Below are 11,616 nucleotides of genomic sequence, written 5' to 3'. Positions count from 1 at the left end.
AATATATGTCCCACTAGAATGAAAATTCCATGAATGCAGTAATCTTTTTTTTTCCCACTGATGTTAGTTTGAACCATGTGAAGTTGCCATTGTTGTGTATCAAAATAGTCAAATACTGCCAATTTCATATAGATCAACCTAATATATCCCATGAAAACAGTGTTTTCCTCTGGTGAGGGGAACTAAGTGGTTAGGGGATAAGGGTGGGAGAAAAAAATTTCAGTATATGACCTTTTGCATCTCTTTTAAAGTTGAGATATAATTGACAAAACATTGTGTAAGTTTAAGGTGTACAATGTGTTGGTTTGTAGGATTGTTGGTTTGTAGGATTAAAACCATTAGCTAATACCTCTATCATATCACTTAATCATCATTTCATTTTTTGTGGTGAGAACAATTAAGATCTAGTTTCTTCTGTATCTTCTAAATTTTGTACCATGAAGATGTATTATCTATTCAAACACACACACACACACACACACACACACACACACACACACATATCACACACACAAAGGAACAATGGACCTGAAATAATAAAAAACAATAATAGGGATGGGCGTTTATAGCTCAAGCATTCTGAGATCCCTGGTCTTGTTTGGAATGTATAAAAAGAAATAAACCTTAGATTTTGTTAACAATACATGTTAAAAATTTAAAGGTACTTAGTAGGAGACTAGAAATAGAATATATAGCTTCCAAAATAGTAGAGTGAGAAAGAGAATAAAGAAAATTAAATTATGCCAATAGAGAGCAAGGAAGATAAATGAAAATTACAAGAAAAGAAAAAAAAACTAAGAACAAATTTCTTGGGCAGCCCGAGTGGCTCAGCGGGTTAGCGCCGCCTGCAGCCCAGGGCCTGATCCTGGAGACCCGGGATCGAGTCCCACATCAGGCTCCCTGCGTGGAGCCTGCTTCTCCCTCTGCCTATATCTCTGCCCCTCTCTCTGTGTGTGTCTCTCATGAATAAATAAATGAAAAATCTTTATTAAAAAAAAAAGAACATATTTCTTTAAAACTATTTTCTTTAATGGATAATGTGAAATGATTATGATAAAAGCAGCTAGAATCAGGCTTAAGAAATTATTCAGGAATAAAACCAGAGATTTCCCAATATAGATCTAGGGGTCTCTCTTAGAGCACTAGAAATTATTCATGTTTAGGTAAATTAGAGGGTTTAATTAGAAAATGTTTAATTACAGGACGCCTGGGTGGCTGAGCAGTTGGGTGTCTGCCTTTGGCTCAGGTTATGATCCGGGGTCCAGGGATTGAGTCCCACATCAGGCTCCCTGTGAGGAGTCTGCCTCTCCCTCTATCTATGTCTCTGCCTCTCTCTCTGCGTCTCTCATGAATAAATAAATAAAATAAAATCTTTTTTAAAAAAGAAAGTGTTTAATTATGGAAGAAAAATTTTATTTGGAAGAATATATTAGCTCAATGTAAAGAACTTGCAAATTATATAGATTTGCAACAAAAAGTTTTGCAAAGATTATAAATTATGTAGAAAGGACTATTTTGTCTAAGAGGGAGAAGAGGGCAGCCCCGGTGGCGCAGCGGTTTAGCGCCGCCTGCAGCCCAGGGTGTGATCCTGGAGACCCGGGATCGAGTCCCACATCAGGCTCCCTGCATGGTGCCTGCTTCTCCCTCTGCCTGTGTCTCTGCCTCTCTCTCTCTAGCTGTGTCTCTATGAATAAATAAATAAAATATTTTTAAAAAAATAAGAGGGAGAAGAGAAATACTGAAGTAAAACTTACCCAAACCAGTGATGAGGGAAAAGAAGAACAGGAAATAACCAGTTATCATGAGATGCTATCACCTAAAATTGAAGTACAAATAAAAAAACAAGTCTTAGGTCCAATAAAATTAATCCAATATTCATTAGGGTCTCCATGACCTGGGATAAAGATCTTGTTGTGTGACCATAATAAAAAATTAGAGACAAAGTATTTCTCTTAGACTTATTTGTCAAAATTAACAATGGCCAACTACAGAACTCAAAAGGTATTATACAAATACCATGATTTACATTGACTCTATTTTGCCCCAAAAGTAGTTTCTTTAAAAACGCCAAACTACAAGAGGGCAGTAATTTTAAAAATCAAAACACTATGTAAAAGGATCTTTGGAAGGACTCATAAATACTATATCAGTAACATTAGTTAACTCCAGAGAGGGAAAGAGACTGGGTGGTTGGGGAAGCTTTTGCATTTTGTATATTTATTCATGAGAGAGACAGAGAGAGAGGCAGAGACATAGGCAGAGAGAGAAGCAGGCTCCCTGTGGGGAGCCTGATGCAGGACTCGATCCCAGGACTCCGGGATCATGACCTGAGCCAAAGGCAGACGCTCAACCACCGAGCCACCCAGGTGCCCCTAGGAAAAACTATTTAAACTGAAACATCTCTTGCAATAAATTTATTCTGAGTGGTATAAAAACAATTACTACATCATCCTGGCTTTGCTAAGCTCAGAGAAACAAACAGAAACTGCTGCTGACCCACATCCTCTGCTCCTAACAAAGCAAGTTAAATGGACTCTTCTTATTTCTTTGATTGATTTCGTTGGAGCTTTGAACAACTGGACCAATATAATTTCCAAATATCTAAAACCACAGAAGTCCTTTAGGGATAATTTTTTTCAAATGTTAATTCATTTTAAGCACATATTTTTCATTATACGTGTTCTTTTTTTGAGATATAATTCGAACACTATAAAATTCACCCTAAGATGTACAATTCAGTGCTTTTTAGTATTTCCCAAGGATATGCAACAATAATGACTATGTAATTGCAGAACATTTTCATTACCTTCAAAAAAAACTCCATACCCATCAGCAGTCACTCCTTGGTCCCCTTACAGCTACTGGCAAAAATGAATCTACTTCCTATCTCTATGGATTTGCCCATCCTGATAATTTCATAAAAAGGGATTAATTCAATATGTGGCTTTCTGTGTCTGGAACTCTTTCCCTTAGCATAATATTTTTAAGGTTTAACAATGTGTGGAATGTATCTGTACTTCATTGTTTTCACTTGCTTGATGGCATCTTTTGAAGCAAAAAATACTTATTTTTTGTGAAGCCAAATTTATCAATTTTGTCTTTTGTTGCTTGTGCTTTTGGTGTCCTATGTAAGAAACAACTGCTACACTGAAAGCCATGAATATTTACTTCTATGTTCTAAGAGTTTGGTAGTTTCAGCTCCTATATTTAAGTCTTTAAATCCACTTTGAGTTAATTGTTGTACATGATGTATAGTAGGGATCCAAGTTATATTCTTTTACGTGTGGATGTCAAGTTCTCCCAGCACCATTTTTTAAAACAGCTTTACTGAAATAAAGTTCGCATATAATTCACACACTTAATGTGTAGAATTCAATAGGTGTTACATTCACAGATATTTGCAACCATCACTACAGTCAATTTTACAATATTTCTTTCACCTTAAAAAGCCTGATACCTTTAATTATCACCCTCCCACCTCCTAAGCCTCTAACCCACTGCCAGGCAACAATTAATCTTTGTGTTTGTATAGATTTTTCTCTTTTGGACATTTCATATGAATGAAATCATACAATATGTGACTGGCTTCTTTCACTTAGCATAATGTTTTCAAGGTTCATTCATGTCGTAGCATGTATCAGTACTTCACTCCTTTTCATGGCTGAATTATATAAGGATATATCACATTTTGTTTATCCATTCACCAACTGATGGGAATTTAGGTTGTCCCTATCTTTTGGTTACCGAGAATAAGGCTTCTATAAATATTTATGTACAAATTTTTCTGTTTTCATTTCTGTTGGGTAAGAGTGGAATTGCTGGGTCCTATAACTATGTTTCAACTGAGGAACTGCCATATTGCTCTCCAAAGCAGCTGTACCATTTTACATTCCTACTAGCAGCATATAAGGGTCCTAATTTCTCTACCTCCTCATATAAAGACTTGTTATTATCTGGTTTTTTTATTTTAGCCATTCTAGTAAATGTTAAGTGATATCTCATTGTGGTTTTGATTTGCATTTCCCTGATACTTAATATCTTTTCATGTGCTTATTGGCTATTTGTATATCTTTTTTGGAGAAATGTCTACATGAGTCCTTTACCCATTTTTTAATTGGGCTTTTGTTGTTTTTTTGTTGTTGTTGAGTTGTAGGATTTCTTTATATATTCTAGATATTAATCCCTAATCACATATATGATTTCCAAATATTTTCCCCTATTCTGTGGGTTATCTTTTCACCTTCTTGATAGAGTCCTTTGGTGCCCAAAAGTTTTTAATTTTGATTAAGTCCAATGTATCTATTTTGTTGTTGTTGTTGTTGTTGCCTCTAATCATTTTTTAACTGAGATATAGCTTATATATAACATTATATTAGATTTAGGTGTACAACAAAATGATTTGATATATGTGTATACTGTGAAATGATTACCACCATAAGTTTATTTAGCACTTATCACCATGTGGTTAAATTTTTCTTCTTATGATAAAAACCTTTAAGATCTCTCTTAGCAACTTTCAAATACACAATGTAGTACTGTTAACTATAGTTACCATGTTGTACATCATATACCCAGAACTTATTTATCTTATAACTGAACATTTATATCTTTCGACCACCTTCACCCATTTCACCCATCTCCAACACTCACCTCTGAAAACTCAACAATCTGTTCTGTAGGAGTTTGCTTTTTTCAGATTATACATATAAATGAGTTTACATAGTAATTTGCCTTTCTCTGACTTACTTCATTTAGCATAATGCCCTAAATCCACATTGTTACAAGTGACAGAATTTCCTTCATTTTAATGGCTGAATAATGTATGTATATATTACACTGCATTTTCTTTGACCGTTTATCCATCGAAAGACATTTAGGTTGTTTCCATGCCTTAGCTATTGTAAATAGTGTTGCAATGAATATGGGTGTAGACATCTTTCAGACAGTGATTTCATTTTTTTTTATAAATACCCAGAAATGGAAATGCTGGATACAAAACTAAAAGATAACCTACAGAATGGGAGAAGATATTTGCAAATGAAGTATCAGATAAAGGGCTAGTTTCCAAGATCTATAAAGAACTTTTTTTTTTTATTTATGATAGTCACACAGAGAGAGAGAGAGAGAGGCAGAGACACAGGCAGAGGGAGAAGCAGGCTTCATGCACCGGGAGCCCGACGTGGGAATCGATCCCGGGTCTCCAGGATCACGCCCTGGGCCAAAGGCAGGCGCCAAACCGCTGCACCACCCAGGGATCCCTATAAAGAACTTCTTAAACTCAACACCAAAGAAACAAACAATCCAATCATGAAATGGGCAAAAGACATGAACAGAAATCTCACAGAGGAAGACATAGACATGGCCAACACGCACATAAGAAAATGCTCTGCATCACTTGCCATCAGGGAAATACAAATCAAAACCACAATGAGATACCGCCTCACGCCAGTGAGAATGGTGAACATTAACAAGGCAGGAAACCACAAACGTTGGAGAGGATGCAGAGAAAAGGGAACCCTCTTACACTGTTGGTGGGAATGTGAACTGGTGCAGCCACTCTGGAAGACTGTGTGGAGGTTTCTCAAAGAGTTAAAAATAGACCTGCCCTATGACCCAGCAATTGCACTGTTGGGGATTTACCCCAAAGATGCAGATGCAATGAAATGCCGGGACACCTGCACCCCGATGTTTCTAGCAGCAATGTCCACAATAGCCAAACTGTGGAAGGAGCCTCGGTGTCCATCGAAAGATGAATGGATAAAGAAGATGTGGTTTATGTATACAATGGAATATTACTCAGCCATTAGAAATGACAAATACCCACCATTTGCTTCAATGTGGATGGAACTGGAGGGTATTCTGCTGAGTGAAATAAGTCATCGGAGAAGGACAAACATATGGTCTCATTCATTTGGGGAATATAAATAATAGTGAAAGGGAATAGAAGGGAAGGGAGAAGAAATGGGTAGGACATATCAGAAAAGGAGACAGAACACGAAGACTCCTAACTCTGGGAAACAAACTAGGGGTGGTGGAAGGGGAGGTGGGCGGGGGGTGGGGGTGAATGGGTGACAGGCACTGAGGGGGGCATTTGACGGGATGAGCACTGGGTGTTATTCTGTATGTTGGCAAATTGAACACCAATAAAAAATAAATTTATTATTTTAAAAAAAGGAAATGCTGGATAACATGGTAGTCCCATTTTTAATTTTTTGAGGAACCTTCATTCATACTATTTTCTATATATTCATTTTGAAAATGTAAAAACATAGAAAAGCTGAAAGAGGGGTACCTGGGTGGCTCAGTTCGTGAAGCAACTGACTGTTGATTCAGCTCAGGTCATGATCTCAGGGTCATGAGATCAAGCCCTGCTTCGGGCTCCACACTCAGCAAGGAGTCTGCTTAAGATTCTCTTACCTTCCCTGTCCCTCTCTCCATCCCTCCACTTGTATGCTTTCCCTCTAAAGATAAATAAATAAATCTGTTTTCTAAAAAAGAAAAGCTGAAAGAAAATTCATCACTAAGCTCACCATTCTGTCTTAATTTCATTCAACTAGCATTAATTATGGAATAATTATATGGTATGACTTATCTGAAATTGATTCATAAATTAGTCTACTTGTGTTATTTTATTTTTTATATTTATTTTTATTGAAGTATAGTTAACATACAATGTTACATTAACTTCAGGTATACAATACAGTAATTCAACAGGTCTATGTATTATGCTATGCTCACCACAAGTGCAGCTACCATCTGTCACCATACAACACTATTCAATACCATCGACTGTATTCCCTATACTGTATCTTTCATCACTATCACTTATTCATTCCATAACTGGAAGCCTTGTGTTATTTACTTTTATATTTTTAAGTTTATTTATTTTTCTTTTTGTAATCTCTACACCCAATGTGGGGCTCAAACTCAACCCTGATCAATAGTCACATGCTCTACTGACTAAGCCAGCCAGGCACCCCCATGTTATTCACTTTTAAAGTTATGGCTAGGGATCCCTGGGTGGCGCAGCGGTTTGGCGCCTGCCTTTGGCCCAGGGCGCGATCCTGGAGACCCAGGATCAAATCCCACATCGGGCTCCCGGTGCATGGAGCCTGCTTCTCCCTCTGCCTATGTCTCTGCCTCTCTCTCTCTCTCTCTGTGACTATCATAAAATAAATAAATAAATAAATAAAAAATAAAGTTATGGCTAAAGCTATTACAAATGTGATAGGTAACAATTCAGTTGTGTCCACTACTACTTCTTATGAAACCAGTATTAAATTATTATCTATTTTTACATAGACTTACAATATTTATTCAATATAAAGGAATACATTTTGTCTAATTTTTAATGACCTGAAGCAGCCTGTATTCAAGGTAAAAAAAAAAAATCAAAACCACAATCAGATACCACCTCACACCAGTGAGAATGGGGAAAATTAATAAGACCAGAAACAACAAATGTTGGAGAGGATGTGGAGAAAGGGGAACACTCCTGCACTGTTGGTGGGAATGTGAACTGGTGCAGCCACTCTGGAATACTGTGTGGAAGTTCCTCAAAGAGTTAAAAATAGATCTCCCCTACGACCCAGCAATTGCACTGCTGGGGATTTACCCCAAAGATACTTATGCAATGAAACGCCGGGACACCTGCACCCCAATGTTTATAGCAGCAATATCCACAATAGCCAAACTGTGGAAGGAGCCTCGGTGTCCATCGAAAGATGAATGGATAAAGAAGATGTGGTTTATGTATACAATGGAATATTACTCAGCCATTAGAAATGACAAATACCCACCATTTGCTTCAATGTGGATGAAACTGGAGGGTATTATGCTGAGTGAAATAAGTCAATAGGGGAAGGACAAACATTATATGGTCTCACTCATTTGGGGAATATAAAAAATAGTGAAAGGGAATAAAGGGGAAAGGAGAAAAAATGAGTGGGAAATATCAGAAAGGGAGACAGAACATGAGAGACTCGGGATCCCTGGGTGGCACAGCGGATTGGCGCCTGCCTTTGGCCCAGGGCACGATCCTGGAGACCAAGGATCGAATCCCACGTCAGGCTCCCAGTGCATGGAGCCTACTTCTCTCTCTGCCTATGTCTCTCTCTCTGTGTGTCTCTCATGAAAATAAAATAAAATAGAATAGAATAGAATAGAATAGAATAAAATAAAATAAAATAAAATAATAAAATAAAATAAAATAAAATAAAATACAAACTCCTCTTTGATAGTTTAAGAGACTCATAGCTAGAATTAATCCCCTAATACCTATGAAGCCCAGATGGGACAGGAAAAGCAGGTAATTGTGAACAAATGATACCTCAGATGAAGGGAATTCATGGGCCCAGGTGAAACGTCCAAAGGTGAGGTACTTAAGGCCAACATAAAGGCATCAGTGGCTAGGGAGAGGGTCACTCTCCCTAGCAGTAATGGGTATAAAAAGGGAAGCAGAGTAACATCTAAAACAAATGATCCTATCAAAATGTCGTCTAGTGTCAGTCCTCTGCCTTATAAAGGAGACCCTTTCTCTTTCCTCTTGTAGCACATGGATGCCTGCCTCTAGGACAGAACACTTAGACTTAGTACTATATAACTCAGATATGTTATGGGTCAAATGGGGCTTTTGAAGGTTGATCTAGGCATACTACCAAAACTAAATTGTTTTATGGGAAAATGTCAAGTTCAAATAGAATTGGTAACAAACTTTTAGACTATAATACATTCATCAAATGAAAGCTAGTTTATCTGGTTATTTAGAAATGTAATACTGAAATACGGTTTTCTAATAGGGTATGTCCCAGACCAAAGTACTGGAGCATCTCTCAGGCTTACTGAGGAACTGAGAGAAACTTAAATAGAAAGGCACTTTTAACGTAACTGGATAGGGACACCTGGGTGGCTCAGTGGTTGGGTGTTTGCCTTTGGTTCAGGTCGTGATCCTGGGGTCCTAGGGTCCTGGAGTCAAGTCCCACCTCGGGCTCCGTGCAGGGAGCCTGCTTCTCCCTCTACCTATGTCTCTGCCTCTCTCTCTGTGTCTCTCATGAATAAATAACTAACATCTTAAAAAAAATAAAGTAACTGGATAATTCACCTGGAAGTATGTATTCGGGAAGAGAGAATTTCTGAGCACAAATGAAAATTACATTAATATAGCCACATTTCTGCCTAAATCCTAACTCAAACATGTTAAATCATCTATGAAAATATGTATTTCCTCCTGCCTTCATAATTCACCTGCATTTTCTCTTCAAAATTCTACTCAAATTGTCCTTTATACACAAAAGCGCAGAAGAATTCCATCTCCCTCATACTACTCCTATATGTATAACTAATTGATTTTGTCACATATGCTACGTCCCCCTTTTGAATTTTAAATGTCTCAATAATAGGTACAAAGTCAGGAACATCTTTTATAACCTCCTACTGTATTTAGCAAAATGACTCAGAAAACAGAGTAGGAACATAAACAATTTCATATGGTATGGAAAAACACGTAGGCTTCTGGGAGATCACAATATCAAAGAACAAATCTGACATGTGGCTATTAGGAATGAAGTAACTCTTAGAACAACAGCATCCAACAACACTGAGGGAAATAACTTCTGGTTATTAAAATATTTTGAGCCACTCCCTAAACACACATGGTAATCACCATTAGAAACATTTTCTAAGAGGAAGAACAGCATTATGACTAGATCATCATCTCTGGTTTAAGAAACAGAAACTGAATGAGTTGAATACAAACATGATACATATATATGGAGTCTGCTCAAAACCACTTCTTAAAGCTGATCACAGAAGCTCAAATATCATTTTTAAGCCCCCTAAAATAATTAGCCTTCATAATTTTGGAATGGTTTCTGCATTAATAAATTGTAATTAAGTAAATGCAAATTAAAACCACAATGAATATCATTTACATCCATCAGATAGATAAAAATTTCAAAATCTGGCAATACCAAGTGTCAGGATGTGAAGCAACAAGATCTTTCCTACTCAGCTGATGGAGAATGTAAATTAGTACAACCATTAGGGAATCTGTTTGGTGATATCTGGTAGAGTTGAAGATATGCGTATACTACAACTTAACATTTTCACTCCTAAGCGTATCACCCCACACATGTGCAGAGGAAACATGAACAAGAATGCTCATTGCAATAGTGTTCCTAATAGTTAAAACTTTGGAAATGTCTGTCAACTAGAAAATGGAAAAATAGGTGGTGGAATATATATATAATGGAGAATGATACAGTAGTTAAAATAATGAACTAAAGCATGGTTCTTTCTGGGAGAAGGGGAGATTTTACCACGAAAAGGACATGTGGCAAAGTCTGGAGACACGTTTGGTTATCACAACTGGGGAATAGGAGGAGATGCTACTGGCATCTAGTGGGCAGTGGCCAGGGACACCACTAAACATCCTTAAAAAACAAGAAATCCATTCACAGGGGTGTCTGGGTGGCTCAGTCAGTTGGGTATCTGACTTGATCTCTGCTCAAGTCATGATCTCCAGGTCTTGAAACAGAGCTCTGCATGGGGCTCTGTACTCAACAGGGAGTCTGCTTGAGATTATTTCTCCCTCTCCCCCTGCCCCTAACCCCTGCTCACACCTGCTCGCTCTAAAAAATAAATAAATATTTAAAAAAAGAAATCCACTCACAACAAAGAATTTTCTAGTCCCAAATGTCAATACAACAGAGCCTGAGAAACTAGAAGTATAAGCAGCAGCGTGGATAAATCTAATTAACATAGTTGAGGCAATAAAAATTTTCACAAGGACACAAAAGTCTAGAAACATAAAACAATACCATATATTGTTTCTGTATGCATACATATGTAGTAATGTTAGTCAAAATATAAAAATGTGCATGGGAATAACAAATGTCAAATTCAGAAGTTTGGGGAGGGAGGAAGGGATGCAACTGGAGCACAAAGAGGAATTTCAACTATATATGTAGGGTTTAACTTCTTAGGCTGTGTAGTAGACACACACTTAACTTACAGGGCTTTCTATACTCTGTTGACCTAAATTCTTTTATTGTAAGAATTTTTAAAAGGAAAATAAATGAATGAACTTGGTAGACATTATGCTAAGTAAAATAAGCCAGACACAGAGAAAAACTGCATGATCTCACTTATATGTGGAATCTAAAAAATGTCAAACTCATAAGGAGAGACTAGAAGGGTGATGACCAGGGCCTGGAGGGGGATGCAGTGGAGGAGATAAAGAAGTGTTGATCAACGGTACAAAGTTTCTCACTCATCATCAGGGAAATAGAAATCAAAACTACAATTTGAGGGGGATCCCTGGGTGGCTCAGCGGTTTGGTGCCTGCCTTTGGCCCAGGGTGCGATCCTGGAATCCCGGGATCGAGTCCCACGTCAGGCTCCCGGCATGGAGCCTACTTCTCCCTCCTCCTTTGTCTCTGCCTCTCTCTCTCTCTCTTTATGTCTATCATAAATAATAAATGAATAAATCTTTTTTTTTAATTTTTATTTATTTATGATAGTCACACAGGGAGAGAGAGAGAGAGGCAGAGACACAGGCAGAGGGAGAAGCAGGCTCCATGCACCGGAAGCCCGATGTGGGATTCGATCCCGGGTCTCC

The 11,616-nt window shown here is 37.6% G+C and overlaps 1 protein-coding gene across 7 annotated transcripts in view; it reads right to left on the bottom strand.

Annotated features, from left to right (window-relative positions):
* The window catches only part of ATP7A (ATPase copper transporting alpha), a 153,518-nt gene that overhangs the window by 105,550 nt on the left and 36,352 nt on the right, over positions 1–11,616 (bottom strand). For 5 of the 7 annotated variants that reach the window (XM_041741458.1, XM_041741459.1, XM_041741456.1 and 2 more), the window contains one exon: positions 1,755–1,816. The exons of the other annotated variants lie outside the window; for them this stretch is intronic. The gene's annotated coding sequence lies outside the window, so the exon portion shown is untranslated. The remainder of the gene's footprint in view (positions 1–1,754; positions 1,817–11,616) is intronic. 7 annotated transcript variants of the gene reach the window in all.

The sequence above is a fragment of the Vulpes lagopus genome, chromosome X, assembly GCF_018345385.1.
Source record: "Vulpes lagopus strain Blue_001 chromosome X, ASM1834538v1, whole genome shotgun sequence".
Taxonomy (NCBI): domain Eukaryota; kingdom Metazoa; phylum Chordata; class Mammalia; order Carnivora; family Canidae; genus Vulpes; species Vulpes lagopus.
This window is presented reverse-complemented; position numbering and strand designations above follow the sequence as displayed.